The sequence below is a fragment of the Heterodontus francisci genome, chromosome 3 (assembly GCF_036365525.1).
Source record: "Heterodontus francisci isolate sHetFra1 chromosome 3, sHetFra1.hap1, whole genome shotgun sequence".
NCBI lineage: Eukaryota > Metazoa > Chordata > Chondrichthyes > Heterodontiformes > Heterodontidae > Heterodontus > Heterodontus francisci.
Genome location: NC_090373.1, coordinates 132,784,070 through 132,798,161, shown reverse-complemented (window position 1 = coordinate 132,798,161; position 14,092 = coordinate 132,784,070). Strand labels below are relative to the sequence as shown.

Genomic DNA, 14,092 nt, shown 5'->3' with positions numbered 1-14,092 from the left:
TTCATTTTAGGGGGACTTTCATGAGCTTCACACAGAACAGGCCTCACCTTAAGAAGTCTATATGACCATAAAATGTCTATTGCCTTGTCAGTACATGCTGTATAACTACTTGTGTTACTATCTCCAGTCACCTGATGTCAGTAGTGGCTCAGTGGTAGCAATCTTGCTACTGAGTCAGAAGATTGTGGGTTTCAAGTCCCATTACAGAGACTTGATTATTGCAGGGCAGTACAGACAAGGAGCTGTCTTTCAGAGGAGACATTAAATTGAGACCCTGTGTTCCCTCAGATGGACACAAATACGCCATGGCACTGTCTCTTAAAAAGAACAGTGGTGTTCTCCACAGTGTCCTGATCAATATTCATACATCAACCAACATCACGAAAAACAGGTTATCTGGTCATTATCACATTCTTGTTCATGGGATCTTTCTGTATGTAACTTGGCTTTGGCTTTTCCCAAATTACAACAGTGACTACACTTCAAAAATAATTAGTTGATTGTAAAGTGTTTTTGGGCATCCTGAGTTTACGAAAGGCGGTATATAAATGCAACCTAGTACTCACCTGGTGTTTTTCATGCAAATGTTAGAAATTGCAAGGACTTGCCCTTATGCAAGTAATTTATTTTAAACTTTCCAGCCATGTGCACTGGGTGGCACAGTAGAATGTGACATTGCATTTTACTTCTGAAACCTCAGTGTTATGGATATTTCCTGTATCCGCCAGCTATTTGTCCAACATGAAATGAGTTTACTGACTAGGAGGGGCACCTGAGGAGGCAGGTCAGAAATTGCAGAGTGAGTTAAATAAAATCTATAACTGGACAGAGTAATGGAATGAAATTTAATGCAGACAAATATAAAGTGCAACACATAGGAAGAAAATATGAGTGGTATTGAAAGAGCTTTTGATGAAGCTGAAAGAAACCCAGGAAGTCTTAGTAAACCTGATTCTCAACATAACTGATCAATATAGATCTGCAACTAACAAAGCCAATGAAATGCTGAGCTACACAGTTAAAATAGAAAACATATTTGAAACAAAATTGTGACCAATCTGCATAGTGCTCTGGTCAGACCACACATTGCATGCTGCATCCAGTTCTACTTGACGAAACACAAGGAATAGAATGAAGCAGTAGAATTAGTGCAGAGAAGAACCTCCAGGCTGATCTCTAGTGTCAAAGGTCAAGCTGTGAGGAAAGACCAGAGAAAATTGTGCTTTTCGTTGTAGAAAGGAAGCATTGACAAGGAGATCTTCTAGAGGTAAAGAGGATAGTTAATGAAATGAAGAGGGTAGATCCAGAATATCATTTTAAATTGTGAGAATAGGACTAAGGGAGACAGGATCAAACTATTAAAGTATAAATTTGGGACTGACATTAAGGAATTCTTCTTCACACAAAGTGTGATCAACATATGGAACAGGCTCCCAAGAAGAATCGTGGAGCTGAAAAGACTGGAATATATTAAAGAAATAAAATTTGGGCAATTAGGATCTCTGGATGAATGAATTAAACTGGACTAAAATGGCTTTCCTAATCTGTAATTATCTTGTGATTGTGTGAATATGGATGGCTTTAAGGAACAAATCTACCTAAAGCTTTGCACAAATAAGTAGTGTAAAGATGGCTGTAGTGAGAAATTGAAGTTTCACATTGCCACAGTGATGGATATTCTTCTGAATTTGTGTTAAGGCACATTATTGAATAGTGTGGATGAAGCTTCACTCTTGGTGTGTCTAAACAAGAACCATAGCCTATGAACACTGATAATTTAGCCAACAAAGCCAAGACAATACCATTTCTACTTGTGCCTATACTGCTTACTCTCTGGTTTGAATTTTGTGGGTCTGGGTCTATGGAAAGAGCAGTTCTTAACATATTACTTCACTAATAGAAAAATTTCTAAAGAGGAATACCAATGTATATTAGCATCCAAACCTTGAGATATATTCAAATTATTGGGAACTGATATATTTTAGGTCCATTCTGATCTTCTTAGATTATCACAGATCTCTCTCATGGACAACTCCCAACCCATTACCTTTGAGAGTGTCTATCTTAGTCTTGAGAGCAAGGTAAGTTCAGTTCTGATGAAGGGTCACTGACCTGAAACATTAACTCTGCTTCTCTCTCCACAGAGGCTGCCAGACCTGCTGAGTATTTCCAGCATTTCTTGTTTTTGTTTCAGATTTCCACCATCTGCAGTATTTTGCTTTTATTATAATAAGGTAAATTCAGTAGTGTGTCTGGGAAAACGAACAGCAAACACTGGTAATTATTTTTCAAGTGACAGGAATTTATTCTATGCTTCCACAAAAGCAGGCAAGCATCATATCGGACCTTGTTTTGAGTTGAATGAATGCTGTCAGTATTATTGTAATCCTATTCAACAGAAGATTGGAGCATAACAATGTGAAAAATTGGTCACATTAAATTGATGTAGAGCAAAGGAACACTCTTCAGTCCAGCTTATAGCTTTTTGTTTTGCTTTTCTTCAGTACACCACCAAGTATGCATCAATACTGATCCAGAGGTCTACATATCTGATGGTCCTTAAATTTAGAGGTTTATTTTATCCCTTTTGGTTTTAATATTTGGTGCCCCTGTTGCAAGGAATTCTGCTGTTTTGCTGGTCTTAGTGCCTGAAGATTGGCCCAAAGTTATTTGTAAGATTTCAAAGATATCAAAATTATTTTTTGTCCCATTCTCAACACATACCTGAGTCTTTTGGTGGACTGCATTCCTTTTCCATATCAGGGAATCCCTGCTTCACCCCCACCATGGGCAGCTCAATGTCGTACAGAAGAAAACACAAATCTTAAAGGTAAATGGCATGAATGCAGTAGAGAGGGAAAAAAAACCTCCAGTAGCCTCACAGTGCAAAATTACCAGCAAGTAGATTTAATAAAAAGACTCAGTGGAGAAAGCAAAAATAAAATGCTATAATGAGGTCAGAGAAGAAACAAACTATGGATAGAAAAAAATTGAAAGAGAGGTGAAAAAAAAAAACGGAGAAAAAATTCAATAGTGCTATCAACCTCCAGGACCCTATTTCAGTATCCCTCAGTATTAGTGAATCACAGGATTTCCCTTCTGTGCTACTAAACAGAACACCCATTGCAATGCTGCCAAACTCTAGAATACCCCTCAATGCTGCCAAAGCTCACAGCTCCCTCTTCCATGCCTTGAAGCCTCGGGGCTCCTCACCCCTTTCACACAATGCTACCAAATCTAGGACCTGCTTCCACAGCTGTCAAACCATAGCTCCTCACACAGTTCTCCCACAGTAGATAAGGTAGCATAGTTGTTATGTTACTGGACTAGTAATCAAGAGACTTGAACTAATGATCCAGAGACTTGAGTTTATATCCCATCTCAGCAGTCGGGGAATTTAAATTCAATTAATGCAATAAAACCTGGAATAAAAAGCTGGTATCAGTAAAGATGACCATGAATTTTACTGCATTGTTGTAAAAACCACCATCTGGTTCACTAATGTCCTTTAGGGAGTAAATCTACTTTCCTTACCCGGTCTGACCTATATGTGACTCCAGAACCACATGTTGCATACAGGCAACTGACGCCATTGCCGGGGCCGGACAGCCCGCCCCCCTCCACCAGATTGTTGGGGGGTGGGGGAACCACCCCAGCTATTTAAATGAGCCACCGTGTGGGAGATTGCAGCAGCTCTTTGGCGTGCGATACGCATGGGCAAGCTGCCATTTTTTGAGCTTGCCACCAAGATCGACGACGGGCTCATAAACTCCAGCCTGATGTGTGGGAACACCACCATCTGCAAGTTCCCCTCCAAGCCACACACCATCCTGACTTGAAAATATGTTGCTGTTCCTTCATTGTCGCTTCATCAAAATCCTGGAACTCCCACCCTAACAGTACCCACACCAGATGGACTGCAGTGGTTCAAGAAGGCAGCTCACCACCAACTTCTCAAGGGTAATTAGAGGTGGGAAACAAATGCTGCCCTTGCACATGTGACACGCACATCCCATGAAACAAATAAAAAGAATGTCAGGATGGTATATGACATCTGTTGCCCTTATTCTTCTAGGTGGTAGAGGTCGCGGTTTGGAGGACGTTGTTGAAGGGGCATTAACGAGTGACTACAATGCACTTTGCAATGGCTGAAGACTGGCATCTGTGATGCTGGGGTCTTCAGGAGGCAGCTGAAATGGATCATCCACTCGCCAATTCTGGCAGAAGATGGTTACAAATGCTTCAGCCTCGACTTTTGCACTGGAATGCTGGGCTCCCTCATCATTGTGGATGGGGATTTTGTGGAGCCTTTTCTTTCTTGTTAGTTGTTTAATTATCACCATTCATGACTGGATATGGCAGGACTGCAGAGCTTAGATCTGATCCAATGGTTGTGGGATCGCTTAGCTCTGTCTATCACATGCTGCTTCTGCTGTTTAGCTTGCACATAGTCCTGCTTTGTAGCTTCACTGGTTTGGCATCTCATTTTTATGTATGCCTGGTGCTGCTCCTGGCATGCTCTCCTGCGCACATGATTAAACCAGGGTTGGTCCCCCAGCTTGATGGTAATGGTAGAGTGGGGGATATGCTGGGCCATGAGGTCACAGATTGTGGTGAAATACAATTCTGCTGTTGCTGACCACCCGCAGCATTTTATGGATGCCCGATTTTAAGCTGCTAGATCTGTTCTGATTCTCTCACATTTAGCATGGTCGTATTGCCACACAACACGATGGAGGGTATCCTCAGTGTGAAGGCGGGACTTCATTCTCACAAGGACTGTGAGTTGGTCACTTATACTGTCATAGACAGGTGCAGCTGCGACAGGTAGATTGGTGAGGGCATGTTCAGGTAAGATTTTCCCTCTTGGTTCTCTCATCACCTGACTCAGGCCCAGTCTGGCAGATATGTCCTTCAGGACTTGGCCAACTCGGTCTGTAGTAGTGCCACTGGGCCACTCTTGGTGTTGGGCATTGAAGTTCCCCATCTAGAGTACATTCTGTACCCTTGCTACTCTCAGTGTTTCTTCCACATGCTGTTACAACCTGGAGAAGCACTGATTCATCAGTTGAGGGAGGGCAGTATGTGGTATTCAGCAGGAAGCTTCCTTGCCCATGTTTGACCTGATGGCACGAGACTTCATGGGGTCTACAGTCAATGTTGAGGACACCAAGTGGCACTCCCTCCTGACTGTATACCATTGTGCTTCTGCTTCTGGTGGGTCTGTCCTGCCGGTGGGACAGGACATAATCAGGAATGGTGATGGAGGAGTCTAGGACATTGGCTGGAAGGCATGATTCGATGAGCTTGATTATGTCAGGCTGTTGCTTGACTAGTCTGTGGGACAGCTCTCCCAATTTTGGCACAAGCCACCAGATGTTAGTGAGGGCAGTTAAGAGGCAACACATTGCTGTGGGTCTGGAGTCACATGTAGGCCAGACTGGGTAAGGATGGCAGATTTTGTCCCCTGAAGGACATTAGTGAACAGATTGTTTTTACGACTATCTGGTAGTTTCATGGTCACCATTAATTTGACTTATTCAAGCAGTGTAAATCAATGGGCTGAATAATACATGGTGTGTTATATGGCATAACAGCCACTATCATTACAAAACAGCATATCCTCCAACTCACACTTTATATATTTAAACCGACATGATGGGCTGAATTTTATTGACCCCTTGATGTCAGGGGCCGTGGTGCGGGTCCCATAAAATGGCTCTGGGAGAGGCCTGCCATGGGCATTGACGCGATGAAGGCCCTGCCCCATATTGGCGGTGGCAAGACCTTGTGGCGGGCCCCCTGCTGCTTGGCGATGGGATCAGGATTTAAATATGGTGATCAATGTAAATTATTGAATAAATGACTTACCTGCTCCCGCTCGCTGTGCCGCTGCGCTATTGAGGTCAGTTGCCAGGACTGCAGTGCCTTCGGATCTCCAAATGGAGGAAGACTGGTTGGGAGGGGGGAGCATGTATGTTTTCAGGGCAAAGGTGGAGGAGCAGGGTTAAACGTTTTCAATTGGTCTAGAGGGTGGTGCGAAGGTGTAAAGTTCATAGTTTATTAACTTTGGGGTGGAGGGAAGGTTGGGAGCACATGGTAGGTTTTTTTGCGGGGCGAGGGCAAATAATACATTTGATGGTAATTGGGAGGGGGGAGGTGGGAGAGGGTCGGGATAACTTTATTTAATTTTTAAAACTCCAGTAACAGAAAATTTAAATTAAATATAAGGGCTGAAACATCTTTAAAAATGACATCGCACCTGTGCAGTGGCGCCGGACGCCATTGCCGGAGATGGAATGCCCGCCCTCACCACATTATTCGGGGGGTGGGGGGGGGGGGGAGCGGTCTGCTCCGGCTATGTATATGAGCCATCGCATTTAATATCATGATGGCTCCGCGGAGTAAAGCCTGCGCATGCAGCTCGCCATCTTTCAGCGGCGAGCTTGTAAAATGCAGCCTGATGTGTCTATCCTACCAATTTAAATATATAAAGTGTGAGTTGGAGGATGTGTCCTCCTAGGGTCGCAAATCCTGTGTCGCATTCTGATTTCACACAGCTTGACTTACTGCAATCTGGTGGCATTCCTTTTGACTGGATTATGACTGTAGCGATGACAACTCAGAAGAACAAATCCTGGACCAATCAAATCACTCAAAGTGCTTTTCGAAGCCTTCAACTTGCATTTCGTCTTTCAGCTGGTTGAATCGTCAGAGGTAATTTTAAGAATTTAACAAATAGGAGCAGGAGAAGGACATATGGTTTCTCGAATCTGCTCTGCCATTCAATGAGATTATGGCTGAACTTCCACATCAACTCCATTTACCGCCCGATCACCATAACGCTTGACTCCCTTAAAATCTATCGACTGCATGCTTGAAGATACTCATCAACTGAACATCCATACCTCTCTGGGATCGAAAATTCCAAAGATTCACAACCCTCTGAGTTAAGAAATTTCTCCTAATTTCAATCCTAAATGGCTGACCCATTGTTCTGAGACTCTGCCCCCTATTTCTAGCTTCTCCAGCCAGGGCAAATGGCCTCTCAGCTTCTACGCACTATTAACAAATGTACAACTAACTGTATAACATAACAAACATGCAAAAACATGAATAATTTCCAACAAATATTTCAACTTGCCTATTAGACTGCCATCCTCCTCTGCTAAATGCCTCCAGCAATTTTACCCCAAAACTTAATTTCAATTGGACACCTGGGACTTCTGTTTCTCTGTCATTTCCACTTTTTTTCTCTTCCTCTAACTGCAATCTCTACCCTCAAATTTTCAGCATCAGGGACTACTTAACAAATGATTTTCCTGTCTTCCTAACTTCCTCCTGGCTGTTGCCCCACTTTTTCTCTTGACTGACCCCTGCCCAACTCCTTCTCTTCCTGATGTCCTGCTTGACTCTTTCCAAATCCCACTTTTTCTTCCCGTCTCACCTCCGCTCGTACGACCACCCCCCCCACCCTCCAACACCAAACCTACCCTCCCACCACCACCCCGCCAAATTGGCTGCCCATCTACTCTTTCTTTCTGAGAAGAGAACTTTGGACTTGTTCCCACTCCACTCTACCTTTTCTCACACTGCCTGCCAACCTCTTAACCGTTGACCATGTCAGACTATTCCAGTTCGCTTCCAGCTGGCTGCCTGTCCACTGGCCATCCAACTCTTTCTCTGCTGCTGTTATGCCCAACCGCCCATCAGAATCTTTTTTCACCAACCCGCCTCCACACTTTAATCCAGCTTTAATCCCATCTCTATTACAGGGGCTCATAAACCAAACCCAATGATCTGAAATAACAGCTGATCAAAAGGGAAACTAATGCAGACTAAATGGAGATAAGTGAATGTAGTACATCAGTCAAAAAGAATGTAATGCATGTAGAGAGCAGAAACAATCAAAAGCAATTCAATTCACCAAGTATGTGATAAAAAAGAAATCAATCGCACAAAACGTGATGAGAATACCAAACTAATCCAAAACCATTATAAAACAGAATGAAATAGGGTCAATGTAAGAAAAATCCAATAAAGTACAACATACACTCAAATGAAAAACAAATTTACATGCCCAGTGAAAAGTAACACAAAACTGTAAGAGATAGGATATAAAACATTGAATCAGCACTCTTTATTGAAGTAAAAAATGGCCAGTAAAACAAACCGCAGTGATTACGACAACATTCAAACACCAAGAATTTACATTTACTACTATAATTATAAAGCTAAGTTTTTTTAAATTTCTTACCATGATTTATTTATTTTTATCTACATTCCATTTCTTCTCATCAGAACCAAAGTATAGTCCTAATTATAATATATTAATGTCAATGGATGGAAACACGCAGGCAGTACTTCACCAATTTTCTGATAACACTCTCGCAGTGTGGTAGAGCTAGGCAGTGGAAAATTCCTCTCATTATCTGCTATATTACTTAATCCTATCTTTATAAACAGTATCTGTTATAGCATCATCCTACCTTAAACCATATCCATTACATCATCTAATCCTACCCTTTTAAAATTCCATACCCTCACCAACTATCCTTGAGCAATGGCACAGGAGATCTTCCTATGTATTATTAGAGTAAATTCAATTAGAACAATAGTAAATTGATTTGTACTCCTGATTCAGAATGTGGTAGGGCTGAACAAGCTAGGCATATGTTTTCCTCCCTTCGTCTCCCCTGCCTCGCCATTCACCACGCCCCACACAACACCGCACCCCCCCCCACCCCACCGACCCCCCCAGCCTCCCCTGCAGCTGATTTGATTGCAATATTGAGATTCTGGTACAAAGTGTTGAAATGTAAGCATGGTAATACCCATGTAATAGGCATCAGCAGTTCATTTCAATGAGTGGAATGATAATTCGAGCCAATTGTGTCTTATCTAAATCACTTTAAAAAGCCATATGAATTATTCCAAGGAGGCATTGTGCACTGCCACCATTTTCATTAGATATTAATAACTTAAGGATGTGAGTAATTACTTTTAGTGAATAATTATAATTTCCATGCCTCCTACTATAAGAAAATTCTACTGTTAATGTTAAAGAGCCTAAAACCTACTGTTTCAAAATATAGTTGGTGCTATATCTTGAGCAAGATGTAGCGTTCTGGTCATCGTCGCAAAATATTCATCATTGTCGCCCTTGAAAGGACACAATAGTGAAACAAATGAATCTAAGTATCATGAACCTAAGTTTTGAGGAAACGTTAAGGAAGTTGAGTTTGATTTTTTGGATGAGGGAAGACTTGAAGGTCATCCATTTGAAATTCAGCAGATTACATAGGGATTGACAAGGCCAATCCTGAAAAATTGTTCACTATGACAAAGGTTTCAAATACCAGAGGACACAAATTTAAAAAATGGAGTAAAAAGACAGAACTTTTTCATTAAAAGGGCAACAAATCTATGGAATAAGGTACTGGAGAACACTGAAGCAAACAGTATAAATAGGAGACAGGGGGAAACAACGAGAGCGGAGCCGGAGTACAAAGAGACTGGGAGACAGAGTGGGAGTTCATTCAGACAGCAGGAAATTGTGAGAGCAGAGCCAGAGTATAAAGAGACCAGGAGAGAGAGAGAGAGAGTTCATTCAGCGAGCGGGGAACAGCGAGAGCAGAGCCAGAGCATAAAAGAGTGGGAGAGAGAGAGCGAGAGTTCATTCAGCAAGTGGGGAACAGTGAGAGCGGAGCCGAAGCATAAAGAGAGTGGGAGACAGAACAAAGAACAGTACAGCACAGGAACAGGCCATTCGGCCCTCCGAGCCTGCGCCGATCTTGATGCCTGCCTAAACGAAAACCTTCTGCACTTCCGGGGACCGTATCCCTCTATTCCCATCCTATTCATGTATTTGTCAAGATGCCTCTTAAACGTTGCTATCGTACCTGCTTCCACCACCTACCCCGGCAGCAAGTTCCAGGCACTCACTACCCTCTGTGTAAAGAACTTGCCTTGCACATCCCCTCTAAACTTTGCCGCTCTCACCTTAAACCTATGTCCCCTCGTAACTGACTCTTCCACGCTGGGAAAAAGCTTCTGACTATCCACTCTGTCCATGACGCTCATAACTTTGTAAACCTCTATCATGTCACCCCTCCACCTCCGTCGTTCCAGTGGAAACAATCCGAGTTTATCCAACCTCTCCTCAAAGCTAATGCCCTCCAGACCAGGCAATATCCTGGTAAACCGCTTCTGTACCCTCTCCAAAGCCTCCACGTCCTTCTGGTAGTATGGCGACCAGAATTGCACGCAATATTCTAAGTGTGGCCGAACTAAAGTTCTGTACAGCTGCAGCATGACTTGCCAATTTTTATACTCTATGCCCTGACCGATGAAGGCAAGCATGCCGTATGCCTTCTTGACTACCTTATCCACCTGTGTTGCCACTTTCAGTGACCTGTGGACCTGTATGCCCAGATCTCTCTGCCTGTCAATACTCCTCAGGGTTCTGCCATTTACTGTATACTTCCCACCTGCATTAGACCTTCCAAAATGCATTACCTCACATTTGTCCGGATTAAACTCCATCTGCCATTTCTCCTCCCAAGTCTCCAACCGATCTATATCCTGCTGTATCCTCTGACAATCGTCATTACTATCCGCAACTCCTCCAACCTTTGTGTCGTCCGCAAACTTACGAATCAGACCAGCTACATTTTCCTCCAAATCATTTATACTACAAACAGCAAAGGTCCAGCACTGATCCCTGCAGAACACCACTAGTCACATCCCTTCATTCAGAAAAGCACCCTTCCACTGCTACCCTCTGTCTTCTATGACAGAGCCAGTTCTGTATCCATCTTGCCAGCTCACCTCTGATCCCGTGTGACTTCACGTTTTGTACCAGTCTGCAATGAAGGACCTTGTCAAAGGCTTTACTGAAGTCCATATAGATAACATCCACTGCCCTTCCTTCATCAATCATCTTCGTCACTTTCTCAAAAAAATTTCAATCAAATTAGTGAGACACGACTTCCCCTTCACAAAACCATGCTGCCTCTCGCGAATAAGTTCGTTTGTTTCCAAATGGGAGTAAATCTTGTCCCGAAGAATCCTCTCTAATAATTTCCCTACCACTGACGTAAGGCTCACCGGCCTATAATTTCCTGGATTATCCTTGCTACCCTTCTTAAACAAAGGACAAAGGAACAACATTGGCTATTCTCCAGTCCTCTGGGACCTCACCTGTAGCAAATGAGGATGCAAAGATTTCTGTCACGGCCCCAGCAATTTCTTCCCTTGCCTCCCTCAGTATTCTGGGGTAGATCCCATCAGGCCCTGGGGAGTTATCTACCTTAATGCTTTGCAAGACACCCAACAGCTCCTCCTTTTGGATAACGAGATGACTGAGACTATCTACACTCCCTTCCCTAGGCTCATCATCCACCAAGTCCTTCTCTTTGGTGAATACTGATGCAAAGTACTCATTTAGTACCTAGCCCATTTCCTCTGGCTCCACACAGAGCGAGAGTTCATTCAGCGAGCCGCTTTCCTTCCGGAAGCAGTCCAGGTGCGCCAGAGGTTTGGAAAAAAAAAGTCAACAGTGACATCACAGGAAAGCTGCAAGGTGATTGGTTGGTGAGTAACAGCTGTTAGGGAATAACTCTAAATAGCTGGTTTCGTAACTAAAGTAAAGGGAAAGGTCTACAGTTCTTTTTAATATAGTAGGTAGTGTTTTTTTTGGAGAATCAAGATCCCTAGTGTAAATCTAATTTTTGGGTAATTTAAGGGAGTAAAAACAGAGTGAAAAAAAACAAAGAGTGACATCACAGGAAAACCGTCAAGTTCATTGGTTGGTAAATAATTGCTAATTTGAATTACCTATTCTAAGTTGATTTCAAATTAAAGGTGAATAGGAGAAATATTTTACAGATTAAAAACTAAAGACCAGTTGGAAATTTAAATAACAAATTAAAATCTAATTAAATAAAATAGAGATGCAGGGCCAGGCAATGTGTTGTACCTGCATGATCTGGGAGCTGGTGGACCCCATTGTGGTTCCTGGTGAACACATCTGTACCAAGTGTTGACTGCTCGAGGAGCTCCAGCTCAGAGTTGATGAGCTGGAGTCTGAGCTTCGGACACTGCGATACATCAGGGAGGGGGAGAGTTACCTGGACGCTGTGTTTCAGGAGGCAGTCACACCACTTAGATTAACCATCGTGAATTCAGCCAGTGGTCATGGACAGGAGGGTGTGACTATGAGTGAGGCAGGTAGAGGGATCCAGGAGGTAGTGTTGCAGGAGTCTCAGCCATTGTCCTTATCCAACAGGTTCGAGATTCTTGCTCCCTGTGTGGACGAGAGCAGAGACTGTAGGGAGGATGAGCAAACTGACCACAGCACCGTGGTACAGGGAGCCATTCAAGTGGGGGGAGAAAAGAGAAATGTAGTCGTAATCGGGGATAGTGTAGTTAGGGGCATAGACACTGTTCTCTGTGGCCAGGATCGAGAGTCCCGAAGACTCTGTTGCCTACCTGGTGCCAGGGTTCGGGATATCTCATCTGGGCTGCAGACGAACTTGAAGTGGAAGGGGAAAGATCCAGTCGTCGTGGTCCACGTTGGTACGAACGATATAGGTAGAGCAAGGTGAGAGGTTCTGCTGAGGGAATATGAGCAGCTAGGGGCTAAATTAAAAAGCAGAACCAAAAAGGTAATAATCTACGGATTACTACCTGAGCCACGAGCAAATTGGCAAAGGGTCAATAAGATTAAAGAGGTAAATGTGTGGCTCAAAGATTGGTGTGGGAGAAATGGGTTCGAATTTGTGGGATATTGGCACCAGTACTGGGGAAGGAGGGAGTTGTTCCGATGGGACGGGCTCCACCTGAATCATGCTGGGACCAGAGTCCTGGCGAATCGTATAACTAGGGCTGTAGATAGGGCTTTAAACTAAATAGTGGTGGTGGGGGGGGGGGTTCAGTTACATGGAAAAACAGGAAGTTAAAGGAGAAGGTAGGAGTGCAGGTTAGTGGTGAGGCTGAATGTTACCAAACTGCAAGAAGTATACTGGTTAAACCAGGAGAGAGAAGTCATAAACAGGCGACTAAAGCATCAGTGCTGAGGGACAGGTTAGGGGGGTCTAGCCCAAATAAGAGTTCTATATGCAAATGCACGGAGTGTAAGAAATAAACTAGATGAACTGCAGGCGCAAATTCAAATGGAAAATTATGATGTGGTGGCCATTGCGGAGATGTGGCTGCGGGATGGTCGGGACTGGGAACTAAATATACCTGGTTATAAAGTTTACAGGAGGGACAGGGAAAATGGCAGAGGGGGTGGAGTAGCCTTACTGATTAGAAATAATATCACCTCATTGGTGAGGGAGGATATAATGAGGGGAAAGCATCCAGTGGAGACCTTATGGGTGGAATTGAGGAACAGAAAAGGATCTAAAACTGTAATGGGTGTTGTGTATAGACCCCCTGGCAGCAGTTCTGAGGTGTTAGATTGTATAAATGCACAAATTAGGCAAGTGTGTAACAAAGGCAGAGTAGTATTAATGGGGGATTTTAACTTACACATAGATTGGGAGAGGCAGACTGGCACCAGTCAGAAAGGTGGTGAATTTCTGGAATGTGTCCGGGATAGTTTCCTACAGCAATATGTCCTAGATGTAACAAGGGGACAGGCAATATTAGATTTAGTTATGAGTAATGAGCCAAATTTATTTAGTAATGAACATTTATCAAATAGTGATCACGACATGATCGAATTCAAGTTAGCGTTTGAAAGTGAAAAGCACGAATCAGCTACGAGAATTTTAGACTTGGGTAAGGCTGACTTTACCGGGATGAGACAGAGACTGTCCACAGTAAACTGGGTAGATCTGTTAATGGGTCAAACGACTGAAGAACAGTGGAGAATATTTAAAGAAACATTTTACGAAATACAGAGCGAGTATATACCTCTGAGAGGAAAAAACTCCACTTCACAGAAAAAACAGCCATGGACAACTAAAGAGATTAGGGATAGCATAAAACAAAAAGAAATGGCTTACAAAAATGCAAAACGCGGCACAGATCCAGCTGAATGGGATCAATACAAAGACCAGCAAAGGGTCAGCTTATAAGAGCT

At 43.2% G+C, this 14,092-nt stretch overlaps 1 protein-coding gene across 11 annotated transcripts in view; it reads left to right on the top strand.

Annotated features, from left to right (window-relative positions):
* Window positions 1-14,092, top strand: part of LOC137360749 (fibrocystin-like) — a 604,145-nt gene that overhangs the window by 216,272 nt on the left and 373,781 nt on the right. The gene's annotated exons all lie outside the window — the stretch shown is intronic.